Below are 23,964 nucleotides of genomic sequence, written 5' to 3' on the forward strand. Positions count from 1 at the left end.
GTGTTACCCCTTTTGTTTTGTTTTTCATTTTTGGGCGAAAAATTAAGTTTCTCCAATCTTCTCAAAACTCTGGATTATGATAGAGGGCTGTGAGACTTTGACCTAAGTGCAAAAATGGAGGCTCTAGACCCTTCCAGAGCTGAGATATCAAATTTCAAAATTTCGACCCCAAAAAAAACGACAGTGTTACCCCTTTTGTTTTTTTTCGTTTTTGGGCGAAAAATTAAGTTTCTCCAATCTTCTCAAAACTCTGGATTATGATAGAGGGCTGTGAGACTTTGACCTGAGTTCAAAAATGGAGGCTCTAGACCCTTCCAGAGCTGAGATATCGAATTTCAAAATTTCGACCCGAAAAAAAAACGACAGTGTTACCCCTTTTGTTTTTTTTCATTTTTGGGCGAAAAATTAAGTTTCTCCAATCTTCTCAAAACTCTGGATTATGATAGAGGGCTGTGAGACTTTGACCTGAGTGCAAAAATGGAGGCTCTAGACCCTTCCAGAGCTGAGATATCGAATTTCAAAATTTCGACCCGAAAAAAAAACGACAGTGTTACCCCTTTTGTTTTTTTTCATTTTTGGGCGAAAAATTAAGTTTCTCCAATCTTCTCAAAACTCTGGATTATGATAGAGGGCTGTGAGACTTTGACCTGAGTGCAAAAATGGAGGCTCTAGAACCTTCCAGAGCTGAGATATCGAATTTAAAAATTTCGACCCGAAAAAAAAACGACAGTGTTACCCCTTTTGTTTTTTTTTCATTTTTGGGCGAAAAATTAAGTTTCTCCAATCTTCTCAAAACTCTGGATTATGATAGAGGGCTGTGAGACTTTGACCTGAGTGCAAAAATGGAGGCTCTAGACCCTTCCAGAGCTGAGATATCGAATTTCTAAATTTCGACCCGAAAAAAAAAACGACAGTGTTACCCCTTTTGTTTTTTTTTTCATTTTTGGGCGAAAAATTAAGTTTCTCCTATCTTCTCAAAACTCTGGATTATGATAGAGGGCTGTGAGACTTTGACCTGAGTGCAAAAATGGAGGCTCTAGACCCTTCCAGAGCTGAGATATCGAATTTCAAAATTTCGACCCGAAAAAAAAACGACAGTGTTACCCCTTTTGTTTTTTTTCATTTTTGGGCGAAAAATTAAGTTTCTCCAATCTTCTCAAAACTCTGGATTATGATAGAGGGCTGTGAGACTTTGACCTGAGTGCAAAAATGGAGGCTCTAGACCCTTCCAGAGCTGAGATTTCGAATTTCAAAATTTCGACCCGAAAAAAAACGACAGTGTTACCCCTTTTGTTTTTTTTTCATTTTTGGGCGAAAAATTAAGTTTCTCCAATCTTCTCAAAACTCTGGATTATGATAGAGGGCTGTGAGACTTTGACCTGAGTGCAAAAATGGAGGCTCTAGACCCTTCCAGAGCTGAGATATCGAATTTCAAAATTTCGACCCGAAAAAAAAACGACAGTGTTACCCCTTTTGTTTTTTTTCATTTTTGGGCGAAAAATTAAGTTTCTCCAATCTTCTCAAAACTCTGGATTATGATAGAGGGCTGTGAGACTTTGACCTGAGTGCAAAAATGGAGGCTCTAGACCCTTCCAGAGCTGAGATATCGAATTTCAAAATTTCGACCCGAAAAAAAAACGACAGTGTTACCCCTTTTGTTTTGTTTTTCATTTTTGGGCGAAAAATTAAGTTTCTCCAATCTTCTCAAAACTCTGGATTATGATAGAGGGCTGTGAGACTTTGACCTGAGTGCAAAAATGGAGGCTCTAGACCCTTCCAGAGCTGAGATTTCGAATTTCAAAATTTCGACCCGAAAAAAAAACGACAGTGTTACCCCTTTTGTTTTTTTTCATTTTTGGGCGAAAAATTAAGTTTCTCCAATCTTCTCAAAACTCTGGATTATGATAGAGGGCTGTGAGACTTTGACCTGAGTGCAAAAATGGAGGCTCTAGACCCTTCCAGAGCTGAGATATCGAATTTCAAAATTTCGACCCGAAAAAAAAAACGACAGTGTTACCCCTTTTGTTTTTTTTTCATTTTCGGGCGAAAAATTAAGTTTCTCCAATCTTCTCAAAACTCTGGATTATGATAGAGGGCTGTGAGAGATTGACCTGAGTGCAAAAATGGAGGCTCTAGACCCTTCCAGAGCTGAGATATCGAATTTCAAAATTTCGACCCGAAAAAAAAAACGACAGTGTTACCACTTTTGTTTTTTTTTCATTTTCGGGCGAAAAATTAAGTTTCTCCAATCTTCTCAAAACTCTGGATTATGATAGAGGGCTGTGAGACTTTGACCTGAGTGCAAAAATGGAGGCTCTAGACCCTTCCAGAGCTGAGATATCGAATTTCAAAATTTCGACCCGAAAAAAAAACCACAGTGTTACCCCTTTCGTTTTTTTTTTTTTGGTTTTTGGGCGAAAAATTAAGCTCCTCCAATCTTCTCAAAACTCTGGATTATGATAGAGGGCTGTGAGACTTTGACCTGAGTTCAAAAATGGAGGCTCTAGACCCTTCCAGAGCTGAGATATCGAATTTCAAAATATCGACCCGAAAAAAAAAACGACAGTGTTACCCCTTTTGTTTTTTTTCTTTTTGGGCAAAAAATTAAGTTTCTCCAATCTTCTCAAAACTCTGGATTATGATAGAGGGCTGTGAGACTTTGACCTGAGTGCAAAAATGGAGGCTCTAGACCCTTCCAGAGCTGAGATATCGAATTTCAAAATTTCGACCCGAAAAAAAAACAACAGTGTTACCCCTTTCGTTTTTTTTCATTTTTGGGCGAAAAATTAAGTTTCTCCAATCTTCTCAAAACTCTGGATTATGATAGAGGGCTGTGAGACTTTGACCTAAGTGCAAAAAAGGAGGCTGTAGACCCTTCCAGAGCTGAGATATCGAATTTCAAAATTTCGACCCGAAAAAAAAACGACAGTGTTACCCCTTTTGTTTTTTTTCGTTTTTGGGCGAAAAATTAAGTTTCTCCAATCTTCTCAAAACTCTGGATTATGATAGAGGGCTGTGAGACTTTGACCTGAGTGCAAAAATGGAGGCTCTAGACCCTTCCAGAGCTGAGATATCGAATTTCAAAATTTCGACCCGAAAAAAAAACAACAGTGTTACCCCTTTCGTTTTTTTTCATTTTTGGGCGAAAAATTAAGTTTCTCCAATCTTCTCAAAACTCTGGATTATGATAGAGGGCTGTGAGACTTTGACCTAAGTGCAAAAAAGGAGGCTGTAGACCCTTCCAGAGCTGAGATATCGAATTTCAAAATTTCGACCCGAAAAAAAAACGACAGTGTTACCCCTTTTGTTTTTTTTCGTTTTTGGGCGAAAAATTAAGTTTCTCCAATCTTCTCAAAACTCTGGATTATGATAGAGGGCTGTGAGACTTTGACCTGAGTGCAAAAATGGAGGCTCTAGACCCTTCCAGAGCTGAGATATCGAATTTCAAAATTTCGACCCGAAAAAAAAAAACGACAGTGTTACCCCTTTTGTTTTTTTCGTTTTTGGGCAAAAAAATAAGTTTCTCCAATCTTCTCAAAACTCTGGATTATAATAGAGGGCTATGAGACTTTGACCTGAGTTCAAAAATGGAGGCTCTAGACCCTTCCAGAGCTGAGATATCGAATTTAAAAATTTCGACCCGAAAAAAAAACGACAGTGTTACCCCTTTTGTTTTTTTTCATTTTTGGGCGAAAAATTAAGTTTCTCCAATCTTCTCAAAACTCTGGATTATGATAGAGGGCTGTGAGACTTTGACCTGAGTGCAAAAATGGAGGCTCTAGACCCTTCCAGAGCTGAGATATCGAATTTCAAAAGTTCGACCCGAAAAAAAAACGACAGTGTTACCCCTTTTGTTTTTTTTTTTGTTTTTGGGCGAAAAATTAAGTTTCTCCAATCTTCTCAAAACTCTGGATTATGATAGAGGGCTGTGAGACTTTGACCTGAGTGCAAAAATGGAGGCTCTAGACCCTTCCAGAGCTGAGATATCGAATTTCAAAATTTCGACCCGAAAAAAAAAAACGACAGTGTTACCCCTTTTGTTTTTTTTCATTTTTGGGCGAAAAATTAAGTTTCTCCAATCTTCTCAAAACTCTGGATTATGATAGAGGGCTGTGAGAGATTGACCTGAGTGCAAAAATGGAGGCTCTAGACCCTTCCAGAGCTGAGATATCGAATTTCAAAATTTCGACCCGAAAAAAAAAACGACAGTGTTACCCCTTTTGTTTTTTTTCATTTTCGGGCGAAAAATTAAGTTTCTCCAATCTTCTCAAAACTCTGGATTATGATAGAGGGCTGTGAGACTTTGACCTGAGTTCAAAAATGGAGGCTCTAGACCCTTCCAGAGCTGAGATATCGAATTTAAAAATTTCGACCCGAAAAAAAAACGACAGTGTTACCCCTTTTGTTTTTTTTCATTTTTGGGCGAAAAATTAAGTTTCTCCAATCTTCTCAAAACTCTGGATTATGATAGAGGGCTGTGAGACTTTGACCTGAGTGCAAAAATGGAGGCTCTAGACCCTTCCAGAGCTGAGATATCGAATTTCAAAATTTCGACCCGAAAAAAAAACGACAGTGTTACCCCTTTTGTTTTTTTTCATTTTTGGGCGAAAAATTAAGTTTCTCCAATCTTCTCAAAACTCTGGATTATGATAGAGGGCTGTGAGACTTTGACCTGAGTGCAAAAATGGAGGCTCTAGACCCTTCCAGAGCTGAGATATCGAATTTCAAAATTTCGACCCGAAAAAAAAAAACGACAGTGTTACCCCTTTTGTTTTTTTTCATTTTTGGGCGAAAAATTAAGTTTCTCCAATCTTCTCAAAACTCTGGATTATGATAGAGGGCTGTGAGAGATTGACCTGAGTGCAAAAATGGAGGCTCTAGACCCTTCCAGAGCTGAGATATCGAATTTCAAAATTTCGACCCGAAAAAAAAAACGACAGTGTTACCCCTTTTGTTTTTTTTTCATTTTCGGACGAAAAATTAAGTTTCTCCAATCTTCTCAAAACTCTGGATTATGATAGAGGGGTGTGAGACTTTGACCTGAGTGCAAAAATGGAGGCTCTAGACCCTTCCAGAGCTGAGATATCGAATTTCAAAATTTCGACCCGAAAAAAAAACGACAGTGTTACCCCTTTTGTTTTTTTTCGTTTTTGGGCGAAAAAATAAGTTTCTCCAATCTTCTCAAAACTCTGGATTATGATAGAGGGCTGTGAGACTTTGACCTGAGTGCAAAAATGGAGGCTCTAGACCCTTCCAGAGCTGAGATATCGAATTTCAAAATTTCGACCCGAAAAAAAAACGACAGTGTTACCCCTTTTGTTTTTTTTCATTTTTGGGCGAAAAATTAAGTTTCTCCAATCATCTCAAAACTCTGGATTATGATAGAGGGCTGTGAGACTTTGACCTGAGTGCAAAAATGGAGGCTCTAGACCCTTCCAGAGCTGAGATATCGAATTTCAAAATTTCGACCCGAAAAAAAAAACGACAGTGTTACCCCTTTTGTTTTTTTTAGTTTTTGGGCAAAAAAATAAGTTTCTCCAATCTTCTCAAAACTCTGGATTATGATAGAGGGCTGTGAGACTTTGACCTGAGTTCAAAAATGGAGGCTCTAGACCCTTCCAGAGCTGAGATATCGAATTTCAAAATTTCGACCCGAAAAAAAAAACGACAGTGTTACCCCTTTTGTTTTTTTTTCATTTTTGGGCGAAAAATTAAGTTTCTCCAATCTTCTCAAAACTCTGGATTATGATAGAGGGCTGTGAGACTTTGACCTGAGTGCAAAAATGGAGGCTCTAGACCCTTCCAGAGCTGAGATATCGAATTTCAAAATTTCGACCCGAAAAAAAAACGACAGTGTTACCCCTTTTGTTTTTTTAGTTTTTGGGCAAAAAAATAAGTTTCTCCAATCTTCTCAAAACTCTGGATTATAATAGAGGGCTATGAGACTTTGACCTGAGTTCAAAAATGGAGGCTCTAGACCCTTCCAGAGCTGAGATATCGAATTTAAAAATTTCGACCCGAAAAAAAAACGACAGTGTTACCCCTTTTGTTTTTTTTTCATTTTTGGGCGAAAAATTAAGTTTCTCCAATCTTCTCAAAACTCTGGATTATGATAGAGGGCTGTGAGACTTTGACCTGAGTTCAAAAATGGAGGCTCTAGACCCTTCCAGAGCTGAGATATCGAATTTAAAAATTTCGACCCGAAAAAAAAACGACAGTGTTACCCCTTTTGTTTTTTTTCATTTTTGGGCGAAAAATTAAGTTTCTCCAATCTTCTCAAAACTCTGGATTATGATAGAGGGCTGTGAGACTTTGACCTGAGTGCAAAAATGGAGGCTCTAGACCCTTCCAGAGCTGAGATATAGAATTTCAAAATTTCGACCCGAAAAAAAAAACGACAGTGTTACCCCTTTTGTTTTTTTTCATTTTTGGGCGAAAAATTAAGTTTCTCCAATCTTCTCAAAACTCTGGATTATGATAGAGGGCTGTGAGACTTTGACCTGAGTGCAAAAATGGAGGCTCTAGACCCTTCCAGAGCTGAGATATCGAATTTCAAAATTTCGACCCGAAAAAAAAAACGACAGTGTTACCCCTTTTGTTTTTTTTCATTTTCGGGCGAAAAATTAAGTTTCTCCAATCTTCTCAAAACTCTGGATTATGATAGAGGGCTGTGAGACTTTGACCTGAGTGCAAAAATGGAGGCTCTAGACCCTTCCAGAGCTGAGATATCGAATTTCAAAATTTCGACCCGAAAAAAAAAACGACAGTGTTACCTCTTTTGTTTTTTTTCATTTTTTGGCGAAAAATTAAGTTTCTCCAATCTTCTCAAAACTCTGGATTATGATAGAGGGCTGTGAGACTTTGACCTGAGTGCAAAAATGGAGGCTCTAGACCCTTCCAGAGCTGAGATATCGAATTTCAAAATTTCGACCCGAAAAAAAAACGACAGTGTTACCCCTTTCGTTTTTTTTCGTTTTTGGGCGAAAAATTAAGCTCGTCCAATCTTCTCAAAACTCTGGATTATGATAGAGGGCTGTGAGACTTTGACCTGAGTGCAAAAATGGAGGCTCTAGACCCTTCCAGAGCTGAGATATCGAATTTCAAAATTTCGACCCGAAAAAAAAAACGACAGTGTTACCCCTTTCGTTTTTTTTCGTTTTTGGGCGAAAAAATAAGTTTCTCCAATCTTCTCAAAACTCTGGATTATGATAGAGGGCTGTGAGACTTTGACCTGAGTGCAAAAATGGAGGCTCTAGACCCTTCCAGAGCTAAGATATATAATTTCAAAATATCGACCCGAAAAAAAAAACGACAGTGTTACCCCTTTTGTTTTTTTTCTTTTTGGGCAAAAAATTAAGTTTCTCCAATCTTCTCAAAACTCTGGATTATGATAGAGGGCTGTGAGACTTTGACCTGAGTGCAAAAATGGAGGCTCTAGACCCTTCCAGAGCTGAGATATCGAATTTCAAAATTTCGACCCGAAAAAAAAAACGACAGTGTTACCCCTTTCGTTTTTTTCATTTTTGGGCGAAAAATTAAGTTTCTCCAATCTTCTCAAAACTCTGGATTATGATAGAGGGCTGTGAGAGATTGACCTGAGTGCAAAAATGGAGGCTCTAGACCCTTCCAGAGCTGAGATATCGAATTTCAAAATTTCGACCCGAAAAAAAAAACGACAGTGTTACCCCTTTTGTTTTTTTTTCATTTTCGGACGAAAAATTAAGTTTCTCCAATCTTCTCAAAACTCTGGATTATGATAGAGGGGTGTGAGACTTTGACCTGAGTGCAAAAATGGAGGCTCTAGACCCTTCCAGAGCTGAGATATCGAATTTCAAAATTTCGACCCGAAAAAAAAACGACAGTGTTACCCCTTTTGTTTTTTTTCGTTTTTGGGCGAAAAAATAAGTTTCTCCAATCTTCTCAAAACTCTGGATTATGATAGAGGGCTGTGAGACTTTGACCTGAGTGCAAAAATGGAGGCTCTAGACCCTTCCAGAGCTGAGATATCGAATTTCAAAATTTCGACCCGAAAAAAAAACGACAGTGTTACCCCTTTTGTTTTTTTTCATTTTTGGGCGAAAAATTAAGTTTCTCCAATCTTCTCAAAACTCTGGATTATGATAGAGGGCTGTGAGACTTTGACCTGAGTGCAAAAATGGAGGCTCTAGACCCTTCCAGAGCTGAGATATCGAATTTCAAAATTTCGACCCGAAAAAAAAAACGACAGTGTTACCCCTTTTGTTTTTTTTAGTTTTTGGGCAAAAAAATAAGTTTCTCCAATCTTCTCAAAACTCTGGATTATGATAGAGGGCTGTGAGACTTTGACCTGAGTTCAAAAATGGAGGCTCTAGACCCTTCCAGAGCTGAGATATCGAATTTCAAAATTTCGACCCGAAAAAAAAAACGACAGTGTTACCCCTTTTGTTTTTTTTCATTTTTGGGCGAAAAATTAAGTTTCTCCAATCTTCTCAAAACTCTGGATTATGATAGAGGGCTGTGAGACTTTGACCTGAGTGCAAAAATGGAGGCTCTAGACCCTTCCAGAGCTGAGATATCGAATTTCAAAATTTCGACCCGAAAAAAAAAACGACAGTGTTACCCCTTTTGTTTTTTTAGTTTTTGGGCAAAAAAATAAGTTTCTCCAATCTTCTCAAAACTCTGGATTATAATAGAGGGCTATGAGACTTTGACCTGAGTTCAAAAATGGAGGCTCTAGACCCTTCCAGAGCTGAGATATCGAATTTAAAAATTTCGACCCGAAAAAAAAACGACAGTGTTACCCCTTTTGTTTTTTTTCATTTTTGGGCGAAAAATTAAGCTCCTCCAATCTTCTCAAAACTCTGGATTATGATAGAGGGCTGTGAGACTTTGACCTGAGTGCAAAAATGGAGGCTCTAGACCCTTCCAGAGCTGAGATATCGAATTTCAAAATTTCGACCCGAAAAAAAAACGACAGTGTTACCCCTTTTGTTTTTTTAGTTTTTGGGCAAAAAAATAAGTTTCTCCAATCTTCTCAAAACTCTGGATTATAATAGAGGGCTATGAGACTTTGACCTGAGTTCAAAAATGGAGGCTCTAGACCCTTCCAGAGCTGAGATATCGAATTTAAAAATTTCGACCCGAAAAAAAAACGACAGTGTTACCCCTTTTGTTTTTTTTTTCATTTTTGGGCGAAAAATTAAGTTTCTCCAATCTTCTCAAAACTCTGGATTATGATAGAGGGCTGTGAGACTTTGACCTGAGTTCAAAAATGGAGGCTCTAGACCCTTCCAGAGCTGAGATATCGAATTTCAAAATTTCGACCCGAAAAAAAAACGACAGTGTTACCCCTTTTGTTTTTTTTATTTTTGGGCGAAAAATTAAGTTTCTCCAATCTTCTCAAAACTCTGGATTATGATAGAGGGCTGTGAGACTTTGACCTGAGTGCAAAAATGGAGGCTCTAGACCCTTCCAGAGCTGAGATATCGAATTTCAAAATTTCGACCCGAAAAAAAAAACGACAGTGTTACCCCTTTTGTTTTTTTTAGTTTTTGGGCAAAAAAATAAGTTTCTCCAATCTTCTCAAAACTCTGGATTATAATAGAGGGCTATGAGACTTTGACCTGAGTTCAAAAATGGAGGCTCTAGACCCTTCCAGAGCTGAGATATCGAATTTAAAAATTTCGACCCGAAAAAAAAACGACAGTGTTACCCCTTTCGTTTTTTTTAGTTTTTGGGCAAAAAAATAAGTTTCTCCAATCTTCTCAAAACTCTGGATTATGATAGAGGGCTGTGAGACTTTGACCTGAGTGCAAAAATGGAGGCTCTAGACCCTTCCAGAGCTGAGATATCGAATTTCAAAATTTCGACCTGAAAAAAAAACGACAGTGTTACCCCTTTTGTTTTTTTTCGTTTTTGGGCGAAAAAAAAGTTTCTCCAATCTTCTCAAAACTCTGGATTATGATAGAGGGCTGTGAGACTTTGACCTGAGTGCAAAAATGGAGGCTCTAGACCCTTCCAGAGCTGAGATATCGAATTTCAAAATTTCGAACCGAAAAAAAAACGACAGTGTTACCCCTTTTGTTTTTTTTCATTTTTGGGCGAAAAATTAAGTTTCTCCAATCTTCTCAAAACTCTGGATTATGATAGAGGGCTGTGAGACTTTGACCTGAGTGCAAAAATGGAGGCTCTAGACCCTTCCAGAGCTGAGATATCGAATTTCAAAATTTCGACCCGAAAAAAAAAACGACAGTGTTACCCCTTTTGTTTTTTTTAGTTTTTGGGCAAAAAAATAATTTTCTCCAATCTTCTCAAAACTCTGGATTATGATAGAGGGCTGTGAGACTTTGACCTGAGTTCAAAAATGGAGGCTCTAGACCCTTCCAGAGCTGAGATATCGAATTTAAAAATTTCGACCCGAAAAAAAAACGACAGTGTTACCCCTTTTGTTTTTTTTCATTTTTGGGCGAAAAATTAAGTTTCTCCAATCTTCTCAAAACTCTGGATTATGATAGAGGGCTGTGAGACTTTGACCTGAGTGCAAAAATGGAGGCTCTAGACCCTTCCAGAGCTGAGATATCGAATTTCAAAATTTCGACCCGAAAAAAAAAACGACAGTGTTACCCCTTTTGTTTTTTTTCATTTTTGGGCGAAAAATTAAGTTTCTCCAATCTTCTCAAAACTCTGGATTATGATAGAGGGCTGTGAGACTTTGACCTGAGTGCAAAAATGGAGGCTCTAGACCCTTCCAGAGCTGAGATATCGAATTTCAAAATTTCGACCCGAAAAAAAAAACGACAGTGTTACCCCTTTTGTTTTTTTTCATTTTCGGGCGAAAAATTAAGTTTTGTCCAATCTTCATAAAAACTCTGGATTATGATAGAGGGCTGTGAGACTTTGACCTGAGTGCAAAAATGGAGGCTCTAGACCCTTCCAGAGCTGAGATATCGAATTTCAAAATTTCGACCCGAAAAAAAAAACGACAGTGTTACCCCTTTTGTTTTTTTTCATTTTTTGGCGAAAAATTAAGTTTCTCCAATCTTCTCAAAACTCTGGATTATGATAGAGGGCTGTGAGACTTTGACCTGAGTGCAAAAATGGAGGCTCTAGACCCTTCCAGAGCTGAGATATCGAATTTCAAAATTTCGACCCGAAAAAAAAACGACAGTGTTACCCCTTTCGTTTTTTTTCGTTTTTGGGCGAAAAATTAAGCTCGTCCAATCTTCTCAAAACTCTGGATTATGATAGAGGGCTGTGAGACTTTGACCTGAGTGCAAAAATGGAGGCTCTAGACCCTTCCAGAGCTGAGATATCGAATTTCAAAATTTCGACCCGAAAAAAAAAACGACAGTGTTACCCCTTTCGTTTTTTTTAGTTTTTGGGCGAAAAAATAAGTTTCTCCAATCTTCTCAAAACTCTGGATTATGATAGAGGGCTGTGAGACTTTGACCTGAGTGCAAAAATGGAGGCTCTAGACCCTTCCAGAGCTAAGATATATAATTTCAAAATATCGACCCGAAAAAAAAAACGACAGTGTTACCCCTTTTGTTTTTTTTCTTTTTGGGCAAAAAATTAAGTTTCTCCAATCTTCTCAAAACTCTGGATTATGATAGAGGGCTGTGAGACTTTGACCTGAGTGCAAAAATGGAGGCTCTAGACCCTTCCAGAGCTGAGATATCGAATTTCAAAATTTCGACCCGAAAAAAAAAACGACAGTGTTACCCCTTTCGTTTTTTTCATTTTTGGGCGAAAAATTAAGTTTCTCCAATCTTCTCAAAACTCTGGATTATGATAGAGGGCTGTGAGAGATTGACCTGAGTGCAAAAATGGAGGCTCTAGACCCTTCCAGAGCTGAGATATCGAATTTCAAAATTTCGACCCGAAAAAAAAAACGACAGTGTTACCCCTTTTGTTTTTTTTTCATTTTCGGACGAAAAATTAAGTTTCTCCAATCTTCTCAAAACTCTGGATTATGATAGAGGGGTGTGAGACTTTGACCTGAGTGCAAAAATGGAGGCTCTAGACCCTTCCAGAGCTGAGATATCGAATTTCAAAATTTCGACCCGAAAAAAAAACGACAGTGTTACCCCTTTTGTTTTTTTTCGTTTTTGGGCGAAAAAATAAGTTTCTCCAATCTTCTCAAAACTCTGGATTATGATAGAGGGCTGTGAGACTTTGACCTGAGTGCAAAAATGGAGGCTCTAGACCCTTCCAGAGCTGAGATATCGAATTTCAAAATTTCGACCCGAAAAAAAAACGACAGTGTTACCCCTTTTGTTTTTTTTCATTTTTGGGCGAAAAATTAAGTTTCTCCAATCTTCTCAAAACTCTGGATTATGATAGAGGGCTGTGAGACTTTGACCTGAGTGCAAAAATGGAGGCTCTAGACCCTTCCAGAGCTGAGATATCGAATTTCAAAATTTCGACCCGAAAAAAAAAACGACAGTGTTACCCCTTTTGTTTTTTTTAGTTTTTGGGCAAAAAAATAAGTTTCTCCAATCTTCTCAAAACTCTGGATTATGATAGAGGGCTGTGAGACTTTGACCTGAGTTCAAAAATGGAGGCTCTAGACCCTTCCAGAGCTGAGATATCGAATTTCAAAATTTCGACCCGAAAAAAAAAACGACAGTGTTACCCCTTTTGTTTTTTTTCATTTTTGGGCGAAAAATTAAGTTTCTCCAATCTTCTCAAAACTCTGGATTATGATAGAGGGCTGTGAGACTTTGACCTGAGTGCAAAAATGGAGGCTCTAGACCCTTCCAGAGCTGAGATATCGAATTTCAAAATTTCGACCCGAAAAAAAAAACGACAGTGTTACCCCTTTTGTTTTTTTAGTTTTTGGGCAAAAAAATAAGTTTCTCCAATCTTCTCAAAACTCTGGATTATAATAGAGGGCTATGAGACTTTGACCTGAGTTCAAAAATGGAGGCTCTAGACCCTTCCAGAGCTGAGATATCGAATTTAAAAATTTCGACCCGAAAAAAAAACGACAGTGTTACCCCTTTTGTTTTTTTTCATTTTTGGGCGAAAAATTAAGCTCCTCCAATCTTCTCAAAACTCTGGATTATGATAGAGGGCTGTGAGACTTTGACCTGAGTGCAAAAATGGAGGCTCTAGACCCTTCCAGAGCTGAGATATCGAATTTCAAAATTTCGACCCGAAAAAAAAACGACAGTGTTACCCCTTTTGTTTTTTTAGTTTTTGGGCAAAAAAATAAGTTTCTCCAATCTTCTCAAAACTCTGGATTATAATAGAGGGCTATGAGACTTTGACCTGAGTTCAAAAATGGAGGCTCTAGACCCTTCCAGAGCTGAGATATCGAATTTAAAAATTTCGACCCGAAAAAAAAACGACAGTGTTACCCCTTTTGTTTTTTTTTTCATTTTTGGGCGAAAAATTAAGTTTCTCCAATCTTCTCAAAACTCTGGATTATGATAGAGGGCTGTGAGACTTTGACCTGAGTTCAAAAATGGAGGCTCTAGACCCTTCCAGAGCTGAGATATCGAATTTCAAAATTTCGACCCGAAAAAAAAACGACAGTGTTACCCCTTTTGTTTTTTTTATTTTTGGGCGAAAAATTAAGTTTCTCCAATCTTCTCAAAACTCTGGATTATGATAGAGGGCTGTGAGACTTTGACCTGAGTGCAAAAATGGAGGCTCTAGACCCTTCCAGAGCTGAGATATCGAATTTCAAAATTTCGACCCGAAAAAAAAAACGACAGTGTTACCCCTTTTGTTTTTTTTAGTTTTTGGGCAAAAAAATAAGTTTCTCCAATCTTCTCAAAACTCTGGATTATAATAGAGGGCTATGAGACTTTGACCTGAGTTCAAAAATGGAGGCTCTAGACCCTTCCAGAGCTGAGATATCGAATTTAAAAATTTCGACCCGAAAAAAAAACGACAGTGTTACCCCTTTCGTTTTTTTTAGTTTTTGGGCAAAAAAATAAGTTTCTCCAATCTTCTCAAAACTCTGGATTATGATAGAGGGCTGTGAGACTTTGACCTGAGTGCAAAAATGGAGGCTCTAGACCCTTCCAGAGCTGAGATATCGAATTTCAAAATTTCGACCTGAAAAAAAAACGACAGTGTTACCCCTTTTGTTTTTTTTCGTTTTTGGGCGAAAAAAAAGTTTCTCCAATCTTCTCAAAACTCTGGATTATGATAGAGGGCTGTGAGACTTTGACCTGAGTGCAAAAATGGAGGCTCTAGACCCTTCCAGAGCTGAGATATCGAATTTCAAAATTTCGAACCGAAAAAAAAACGACAGTGTTACCCCTTTTGTTTTTTTTCATTTTTGGGCGAAAAATTAAGTTTCTCCAATCTTCTCAAAACTCTGGATTATGATAGAGGGCTGTGAGACTTTGACCTGAGTGCAAAAATGGAGGCTCTAGACCCTTCCAGAGCTGAGATATCGAATTTCAAAATTTCGACCCGAAAAAAAAAACGACAGTGTTACCCCTTTTGTTTTTTTTAGTTTTTGGGCAAAAAAATTATTTTCTCCAATCTTCTCAAAACTCTGGATTATGATAGAGGGCTGTGAGACTTTGACCTGAGTTCAAAAATGGAGGCTCTAGACCCTTCCAGAGCTGAGATATCGAATTTAAAAATTTCGACCCGAAAAAAAAACGACAGTGTTACCCCTTTTGTTTTTTTTCATTTTTGGGCGAAAAATTAAGTTTCTCCAATCTTCTCAAAACTCTGGATTATGATAGAGGGCTGTGAGACTTTGACCTGAGTGCAAAAATGGAGGCTCTAGACCCTTCCAGAGCTGAGATATCGAATTTCAAAATTTCGACCCGAAAAAAAAAACGACAGTGTTACCCCTTTTGTTTTTTTTCATTTTTGGGCGAAAAATTAAGTTTCTCCAATCTTCTCAAAACTCTGGATTATGATAGAGGGCTGTGAGACTTTGACCTGAGTGCAAAAATGGAGGCTCTAGACCCTTCCAGAGCTGAGATATCGAATTTTAAAATTTCGACCCGAAAAAAAAAACGACAGTGTTACCCCTTTTGTTTTTTTTCATTTTCGGGCGAAAAATTAAGTTTCTCCAATCTTCTCAAAACTCTGGATTATGATAGAGGGCTGTGAGAGATTGACCTGAGTGCAAAAATGGAGGCTCTAGACCCTTCCAGAGCTGAGATATCGAATTTCAAAATTTCGACCTGAAAAAAAAACGACAGTGTTACCCCTTTTGTTTTTTTTCGTTTTTGGGCGAAAAAAAAGTTTCTCCAATCTTCTCAAAACTCTGGATTATGATAGAGGGCTGTGAGACTTTGACCTGAGTGCAAAAATGGAGGCTCTAGACCCTTCCAGAGCTGAGATATCGAATTTCAAAATTTCGAACCGAAAAAAAAACGACAGTGTTACCCCTTTTGTTTTTTTTCATTTTTGGGCGAAAAATTAAGTTTCTCCAATCTTCTCAAAACTCTGGATTATGATAGAGGGCTGTGAGACTTTGACCTGAGTGCAAAAATGGAGGCTCTAGACCCTTCCAGAGCTGAGATATCGAATTTCAAAATTTCGACCCGAAAAAAAAACGACAGTGTTACCCCTTTTGTTTTTTTTCATTTTTGGGCGAAAAATTAAGTTTCTCCAATCTTCTCAAAACTCTGGATTATGATAGAGGGCTGTGAGACTTTGACCTGAGTGCAAAAATGGAGGCTCTAGACCCTTCCAGAGCTGAGATATCGAATTTCAAAATTTCGACCCGAAAAAAAAAACGACAGTGTTACCCCTTTTGTTTTTTTTCATTTTTGGGCGAAAAATTAAGTTTCTCCAATCTTCTCAAAACTCTGGATTATGATAGAGGGCTGTGAGAGATTGACCTGAGTGCAAAAATGGAGGCTCTAGACCCTTCCAGAGCTGAGATATCGAATTTCAAAATTTCGACCCGAAAAAAAAAACGACAGTGTTACCCCTTTTGTTTTTTTTTCATTTTCGGACGAAAAATTAAGTTTCTCCAATCTTCTCAAAACTCTGGATTATGATAGAGGGGTGTGAGACTTTGACCTGAGTGCAAAAATGGAGGCTCTAGACCCTTCCAGAGCTGAGATATCGAATTTCAAAATTTCGACCCGAAAAAAAAACGACAGTGTTACCCCTTTTGTTTTTTTTCATTTTTGGGCGAAAAATTAAGTTTCTCCAATCTTCTCAAAACTCTGGATTATGATAGAGGGCTGTGAGACTTTGACCTGAGTGCAAAAATGGAGGCTCTAGACCCTTCCAGAGCTGAGATATCGAATTTCAAAATTTCGACCCGAAAAAAAAAAACGACAGTGTTACCCCTTTTGTTTTTTTTCATTTTTGGGCGAAAAATTAAGTTTCTCCAATCTTCTCAAAACTCTGGATTATGATAGAGGGCTGTGAGAGATTGACCTGAGTGCAAAAATGGAGGCTCTAGACCCTTCCAGAGCTGAGATATCGAATTTCAAAATTTCGACCCGAAAAAAAAAACGACAGTGTTACCCCTTTTGTTTTTTTTTCATTTTCGGACGAAAAATTAAGTTTCTCCAATCTTCTCAAAACTCTGGATTATGATAGAGGGGTGTGAGACTTTGACCTGAGTGCAAAAATGGAGGCTCTAGACCCTTCCAGAGCTGAGATATCGAATTTCAAAATTTCGACCCGAAAAAAAAACGACAGTGTTACCCCTTTTGTTTTTTTTCGTTTTTGGGCGAAAAAATAAGTTTCTCCAATCTTCTCAAAACTCTGGATTATGATAGAGGGCTGTGAGACTTTGACCTGAGTGCAAAAATGGAGGCTCTAGACCCTTCCAGAGCTGAGATATCGAATTTAAAAATTTCGACCCGAAAAAAAAACGACAGTGTTACCCCTTTTGTTTTTTTTCATTTTTGGGCGAAAAATTAAGCTTCTCCAATCATCTCAAAACTCTGGATTATGATAGAGGGCTGTGAGACTTTGACCTGAGTGCAAAAATGGAGGCTCTAGACCCTTCCAGAGCTGAGATATCGAATTTCAAAATTTCGACCCGAAAAAAAAAACAACAGTGTTACCCCTTTCGTTTTTTTTAGTTTTTGGGCGAAAAAATAAGTTTCTCCAATCTTCTCAAAACTCTGGATTATGATAGAGGGCTGTGAGACTTTGACCTGAGTGCAAAAATGGAGGCTCTAGACCCTTCCAGAGCTGAGATATCGAATTTCAAAATTTCGACCCGAAAAAAAAACGACAGTGTTACCCCTTTTGTTTTGTTTTTTCGTTTTTGGGCGATAAATTAAGTTTCTCCAATCTTCTCAAAACTCTGGATTATGATAGAGGGCTGTGAGACTTTGACCTGAGTGCAAAAATGGAGGCTCTAGACCCTTCCAGAGCTGAGATATCAAAATTCAAAATTTCGACCCAAAAAAAAAAAGGACAGTGTTACCCCTTTTGTTTTTTTTTCATTTTCGGGCGAAAAATTAAGTTTCTCCAATCTTCTCAAAACTCTGGATTATGATAGAGGGCTGTGAGACTTTGACCTGAGTTCAAAAATGGAGGCTCTAGACCCTTCCAGAGCTGAGATATCGAATTTCAAAATATCGACACGAAAAAAAAACCGACAGTGTTACCCCTTTTGTTTTTTTTTTCATTTTTGGGCGAAAAATTAAGTTTCTCCAATCTTCTCAAAACTCTGGATTATGATAGAGGGCTGTGAGACTTTGACTTGAGTGCAAAAATGGAGGCTCTAGACCCTTCCAGAGCTGAGATATCGAATTTCAAAATTTCGACCCGAAAAAAAAACGACAGTGTTACCCCTTTTGTTTTTTTTAGTTTTGGGCAAAAAAATAAGTTTCTCCAATCTTCTCAAAACTCTGGATTATGATAGAGGGCTGTGAGACTTTGACCTGAGTTCAAAAATGGAGGCTCTAGACCCTTCCAGAGCTGAGATATCGAATTTCAAAATTTCGACCCGAAAAAAAAAACGACAGTGTTACCCCTTTTGTTTTTTTCCGTTTTTGGGCGAAAAATTAAGTTTCTCCAATCTTCTCAAAACTCTGGATTATGATAGAGGGCTGTGAGACTTTGACCTGAGTGCAAAAATGGAGGCTCTAGACCCTTCCAGAGCTGAGATATCGAATTTCAAAATTTCGACCCGAAAAAAAAACGACAGTGTTACCCCTTTTGTTTTTTTTCATTTTTGGGCGAAAAATTAAGTTTCTCCAATCTTCTCAAAACTCTGGATTATGATAGAGGGCTGTGAGACTTTGACCTGAGTGCAAAAATGGAGGCTCTAGACCCTTCCAGAGCTGAGATATCGAATTTCAACATTTCGACCCGAAAAAAAAAAACGACAGTGTTACCCCTTTTGTTTTTTTTCATTTTCGGGCGAAAAATTAAGTTTCTCCAATCTTTTCAAAACTCTGGATTCTTATAGAGGGCCACGAGACTTTGACCTGAGTGCAAAAATGGAGGCTCTAGACCCTTCCAGAGCTGAGATATCGAAATTCAAAATTTTGACCCGTAAAAAAAAACGACAGTGTTACCCCTTTCGTTTTTTTTCGTTTTCGGGCGAAAAATTAAGTTTCTCCAATCTTCTCAAAACTCTGGATTATGATAGAGGGCTGTGAGACTTTGACCTGAGTTCAAAAATGGAGGCTCTAGACCCTTCCAGAGCTGAGATATCGAATTTCAAAATTTCGACCCGAAAAAAAACGACAGTGTTACCCCTTTTGTTTTTTTCCATTTTTGGGCGAAAAATTAAGTTTCTCCAATCTTCTCAAAACTCTGGATTATGATAGAGGGCTGTGAGACTTTGACCTGAGTGCAAAAATGGAGGCTCTAGACCCTTCCAGAGCTGAGATATCGAATTTCAAAATTTCGACCCGAAAAAAAAACGACAGTGTTACCCCTTTTGTTTTTTTTCATTTTTGGGCGAAAAATTAAGTTTCTACAATCTTCTCAAAACTCTGGATTATGATAGAGGGCTGTGAGACTTTGACCTGAGTGCAAAAATGGAGGCTCAAGACCCTTCCAGAGCTGAGATATCGAATTTCAAAATTTCGACCCGAAAAAAAAAACGACAGTGTTACCCCTTTTGTTTTTTTTCATTTTCGGGCGAAAAATTAAGTTTCTCCAATCTTTTCAAAACTCTGGATTCTTATAGAGGGCCACGAGACTTTGACCTGAGTGCAAAAATGGAGGCTCTAGACCCTTCCAGAGCTGAGATATCGAAATTCAAAATTTTGACCCGAAAAAAAAAACGACAGTGTTACCCCTTTCGTTTTTTTTCGTTTTCGGGCGAAAAATTAAGTTTCTCCAATCTTCTCAAAACTCTGGATTATGATAGAGGGCTGTGAGACTTTGACCTGAGTGCAAAAATGGAGGCTCTAGACCCTTCCAGAGCTGAGATATCAAAATTCAAAATTTCGACCGAAAAAAAAAACGACAGTGTTACCCCTTTCGTTTTTTTTCGTTTTTGGGCGAAAAATTAAGTTTCTCCAATCTTTTCAAAACTCTGGATTCTTATAGAGGGCCACAAGACTTTGACCTGAGTGCAAAAATGGAGGCTCTAGACCCTTCTAGAGCTGAGATATCGAAATTCAAAATTTCGACCCGAAAAAAAAAACGACAGTGTTACCCCTTTCGGTTTTTTTTTTCGTTTTTGGGCGAAAACTTAAGTTTCTCCAATCTTTTCAAAACTCTGGATTCTTATAGAGGGCCACAAGACTTTGACCTGAGTGCAAAAATGGAGGCTCTAGACCCTTCTAGAGCTGAGATATCGAAATTCAAAAATTCGACCCGAAAAAAAAACGACAGTGGTACCCCTTTCGTTTTTTTTTTCGAGCGAAAAATTACGTTTCTCCAATCTTCTCAAAACTCTGGATTCTGATAGAGGGCCATGAGACTTAGACCTGAGTGCAAAAATGGAGGCTCTAGACCCTTCCAGAGCTGAGATATCGAAACTCAAAAATTCGACCCGAAAAAAAAAACGACAGTGGTACCCCTTTCGTTTTTTTTTTCCGTGCGAAAAAATAAGTTTCTCCAATCTTCTCAAAACTCTGGATTCTGATAGAGGGCCATGAGACTTAGACCTGAGTGCAAAAATGGAGGCTCTAGACCCTTCCAGAGCTGAGATATTGAAACTCAAAAATTCGACCCGAAAAAAAAAACGACAGTGTTACCCCTTTCGTTTTTTTTTTTCGGGCGAAAAATTACGTTTCTCCAATCTTCTCAAAACTCTGGATTCTGATAACGGGCCATGAGACTTAGACCTGAGTGCAAAAATGGAGGCTCTAGACCCTTCCAGAGCTGAGATATCGAAACTCAAAAATTCGACCTGAAAAAAAAAACGACAGTGGTACCCCTTTCGTTTTTTTTTTTTTCGGGTGAAAAATTATGTTTCTCCAATCTTCTCAAAACTCTGGATTCTGATAGAGGGCCATGAGACTTAGACCTGAGTGCAAAAATTGAGGCTCTAGACCCTTCCAGAGCTGAGATATCGAAACTCAAAAATTCGACCCGAAAAAAAAACGACAGTGGTACCCCTTTCGTTTTTTTTTTTTTCGGGCGAAAAAATACGTTTCTCCAATCTTCTCAAAACTCTGGATTCTGATAGAGGGCCATGAGACTTAGACCTGAGTGCAAAAATGGAGGCTCTAGACCCTTCCAGAGCTGAGATATTGAAACTCAAAAATTCGACCCGAAAAAAAAAACGACAGTGGTACCCCTTTCGTTTTTTTTTTTTCGGGCGAAAAATTACGTTTCTCCAATCTTCTCAAAACTCTGGATTCTGATAGAGGGCCATGAGACTTAGACCTGAGTGCAAAAATGGAGGCTCTAGACCCTTCCAGACCTGAGATATCGAAACTCAAAAATTCGACCCGAAAAAAAAAACGACAGTGGTACCCCTTTCGTTTTTTTTTTTCGGGCGAAAAATTACGTTTCTCCAATCTTCTCAAAACTCTGGATTCTGATAGAGGGCCATGAGACTTAGACCTGAGTGCAAAAATGGAGGCTCTAGACCCTTCCAGAGCTGAGATATCGAAACTCAAAAATTCGACCCGAAAAAAAAAACGACAGTGGTACCCCTTTCGTTTTTTTTTTTCGGGTGAAAAATTACGTTTCTCCAATCTTCTCAAAACTCTGGATTCTGATAGAGGGCCATGAGACTTAGACCTGAGTGCAAAAATGGAGGCTCTAGACCCTTCCAGAGCTGAGATATCGAAACTCAAAAATTCGACCCGAAAAAAAAAACGACAGTGGTACCCCTTTCGTTTTTTTTTTTCGGGCGAAAAATTAAGTTTCTCCAATCTTCTCAAAACTCTGGATTCTGATAGAGGGCCATGAGACTTAGACCAGAGTTTTTAGAAGATTGGAGAAACTTAATTTTTCGCCCGAAAAAATACAAATGAAAGGGGTACCACTGTCGTTTTTTTTTTCGGGGTCGAAATTTTGACTTTTTCTGATCTTCTTGAAACTCTGGATTATGATAGAGGGCCATGGGATTTAGACCTGAGTGCAAAAATGGAGGCTCTACAGTAGACCCTTCCAGAGCTGAGATGTTGAGTTCCCACGTAGCATTTATGGCATTATATCTCAATATCTCAGCTCTGGAAGGGTCTAGAGGCTCTATTTTGAATTTCTCTGATCTTCTTGAAACTCTGGATTCTGATAGAGGGCCATGGGATCTAGACCTGAGTGCAAAAATGGAGGCTCTAGACTGTTCCAGAGTTGAGATATTGAGATCCCACGTAGCATTTATGAATTTATAAATGTCTCAATATCTCAGCTCTGGAAAGGTCTAGAGCCTCCAATTTTGCACTCAGGTCTAAGTCCCATGGCCCTCTCTCAGAATCCAAAGTTTCAAGAAGATTGGAGAAACTTATTTTTTCGCACCCAAAAAAATTTATTTTTTCGCACTCTGATATTTTTGGGCGGCGCAGAGGTTTTCAAATGTGAGTAAACACGGTTCCTTGTGTTTAACTCGTATGTGTTAAACTACTATAGAGTAAACGTTTTAACTGTTGAAGGTATAAAGGAGTTAGACAATATTGTATAGTTGTGATTTTGCTGTAAACACATGTATTATTATGTATAGCTAGTTAATAAGGGAGCTCCAGTAAGTACATGTAACGCTACGTTTCTAAAGTGGATTTACATAACAGTACACCTTTATTTAATATGTCTTTTACATCAGGAAGGAAAATATTGTATAAGTATTGGAGATGAGCACATCACAACATGAAAAATTCATCTGAGTGTAAGGTTATGTGTGCTGTGCCATTATGTAGGATAAATCACTGTTGTCAACACTGTTAACATTAGACAAATGTGCTGAAAATAAGGCAAATAAACAAATCTATAAAGTAACTAAACATGACATATATTTAATTTGTCCCTTTTAGTGTTGATATATTGAGGAACATTTAAGTTGGATTAAAAGTGAGTTAACACAAAAATCTCAGCATGTAAATGCAGTGTTGAGCTCGTAATGTGAATCTTGTCTGTATGTTACAGGGACAGGAGAACACTATACTACGCTCATGGCACCCGTTATCGTTAATATAACACGCGCTGTGAGGGCTAAGTTTAGGTATGAGGTAGGGTGTGCGTGTCATATTCACACTAAAGGATTTATAACGTCTTGGGTTCGCGTGTTATATTAACGATAAAGTGTGCCATGTGCGTAGTACAGCACCGTTTTTGCATAATAGCGTTCTATATGACGTTGAAGGATGAGAACGGCCTGGTTTATCCAGTGGAGAGAGGCTCATGATGCTGAATCATGTCATCAAAGGATTTGAGTGAGTGGACTACAGAAATGGATAACAACATCTATTAAATCTTAAGTTGTAGTTTATTTGAATGATTGTAATTTCAAATGGAGCAATTACAACACTTTTCTGATTCCTGATTTCTGTGCATTTGCTGCAGAGTGCAGAGCTTTTGTGGTGGAGCAGGACCTGCAAGGAAAGATGGTGGCAGTATTTGTTTGGGAAAAAAAGGTTTTAGGGAATTTATTCAAATATAAAGTAAGGTTATTTTAAATACATAAATCAAATGACATTGTGCTGTTAAAACGACTGCTTTTGTGTAATGTTTGTGCATTTTTGTAGGATCTTAAATGTCTGCAGACTGGTGTGAGCACTGAAGATGAGGAGCCCAGAGCTGAGTCCTGGAAGTGGTCCCATGGATGAGACCCTTCATCTCTCCCTCTGCCCTTATGAGTCCCTCCATCTCTCCACCTGCCCTTACGAGAACCTCTATCGCTCCATCTGACCTTATTGCCTCAGATTGTGAAGCGCTTGCAGTAGGATGTGGTGTTCAGCGCCTGTAAATACATGCTTGTAGTTTGAATAAAGCTTTGTTTCATGTGTTGTTGATATGCATTTGTTTGTGATGGTTACTTTTATTTGTATTTTTTGGACATTTTAATTAAAGGGGTGATGAACTGAGAAATCAAATTTTCCTTGAGCTTTTGACATCGAACAGGTCATCATATTATAAGAATATCCTGTAAGTTTCAGAACTGAAAACGTCCTTGTTAGTCCAATAAAAGCTTTTATTTAACACAGCCTCTGAAAACGACTCGTTTTTAAAAGTGGGGAACTATGACGACAAAGAGGATAAAACACCACCCCCACAGAAGATGATCATCGCCTGCTTCACCACGGCAGGTTTTGCCCCGCCCACCGATTCGTGCATTACACGCATAGCTAAGTATCATACATGTACATGCTTACCTCGTGATGACAAACTGGATCGCTACCGAGCAATACAGAATATTGTGCAGTGCCTGGTTGTGCAAGACAGTCGCTGCATAAGCTTCCTGTGGATTCCAATAGGACTGCATGGATAAACTTTATTTTTAATGACGTTCCAGCTGATGAGGGTAAAACATCGTCGTCTGTTCGCTTCATTTCACTCAGGATTGTTTTGTAAACAAGACTGGATTTGCAGACCGATTAAGAGTAAAGAACGGTGCTGCCATCTATATTGGATCTGACAGGAATATTGTGCAACACACGGACTCTGGGTTGAACATGTATG

At 38.4% G+C, this 23,964-nt stretch overlaps 1 long non-coding RNA gene across 1 annotated transcript; it reads left to right on the plus strand.

Moving 5' to 3' along the window:
• Positions 1-22,314: 22,314 nt before the first annotated feature.
• LOC120480006 (uncharacterized) lies at positions 22,315-23,299 on the plus strand. The gene is made up of 2 exons (XR_016145643.1): positions 22,315-22,718; positions 22,849-23,299. It is a non-coding gene; the product is annotated as an uncharacterized LOC120480006 (long non-coding RNA).
• The last annotated feature ends 665 nt before the right edge of the window (positions 23,300-23,964 follow it).

This window comes from Pimephales promelas, chromosome 11 (genome assembly GCF_988280905.1).
Source record: "Pimephales promelas chromosome 11, fPimPro1.hap1.1, whole genome shotgun sequence".
Lineage (NCBI taxonomy): Eukaryota > Metazoa > Chordata > Actinopteri > Cypriniformes > Leuciscidae > Pimephales > Pimephales promelas.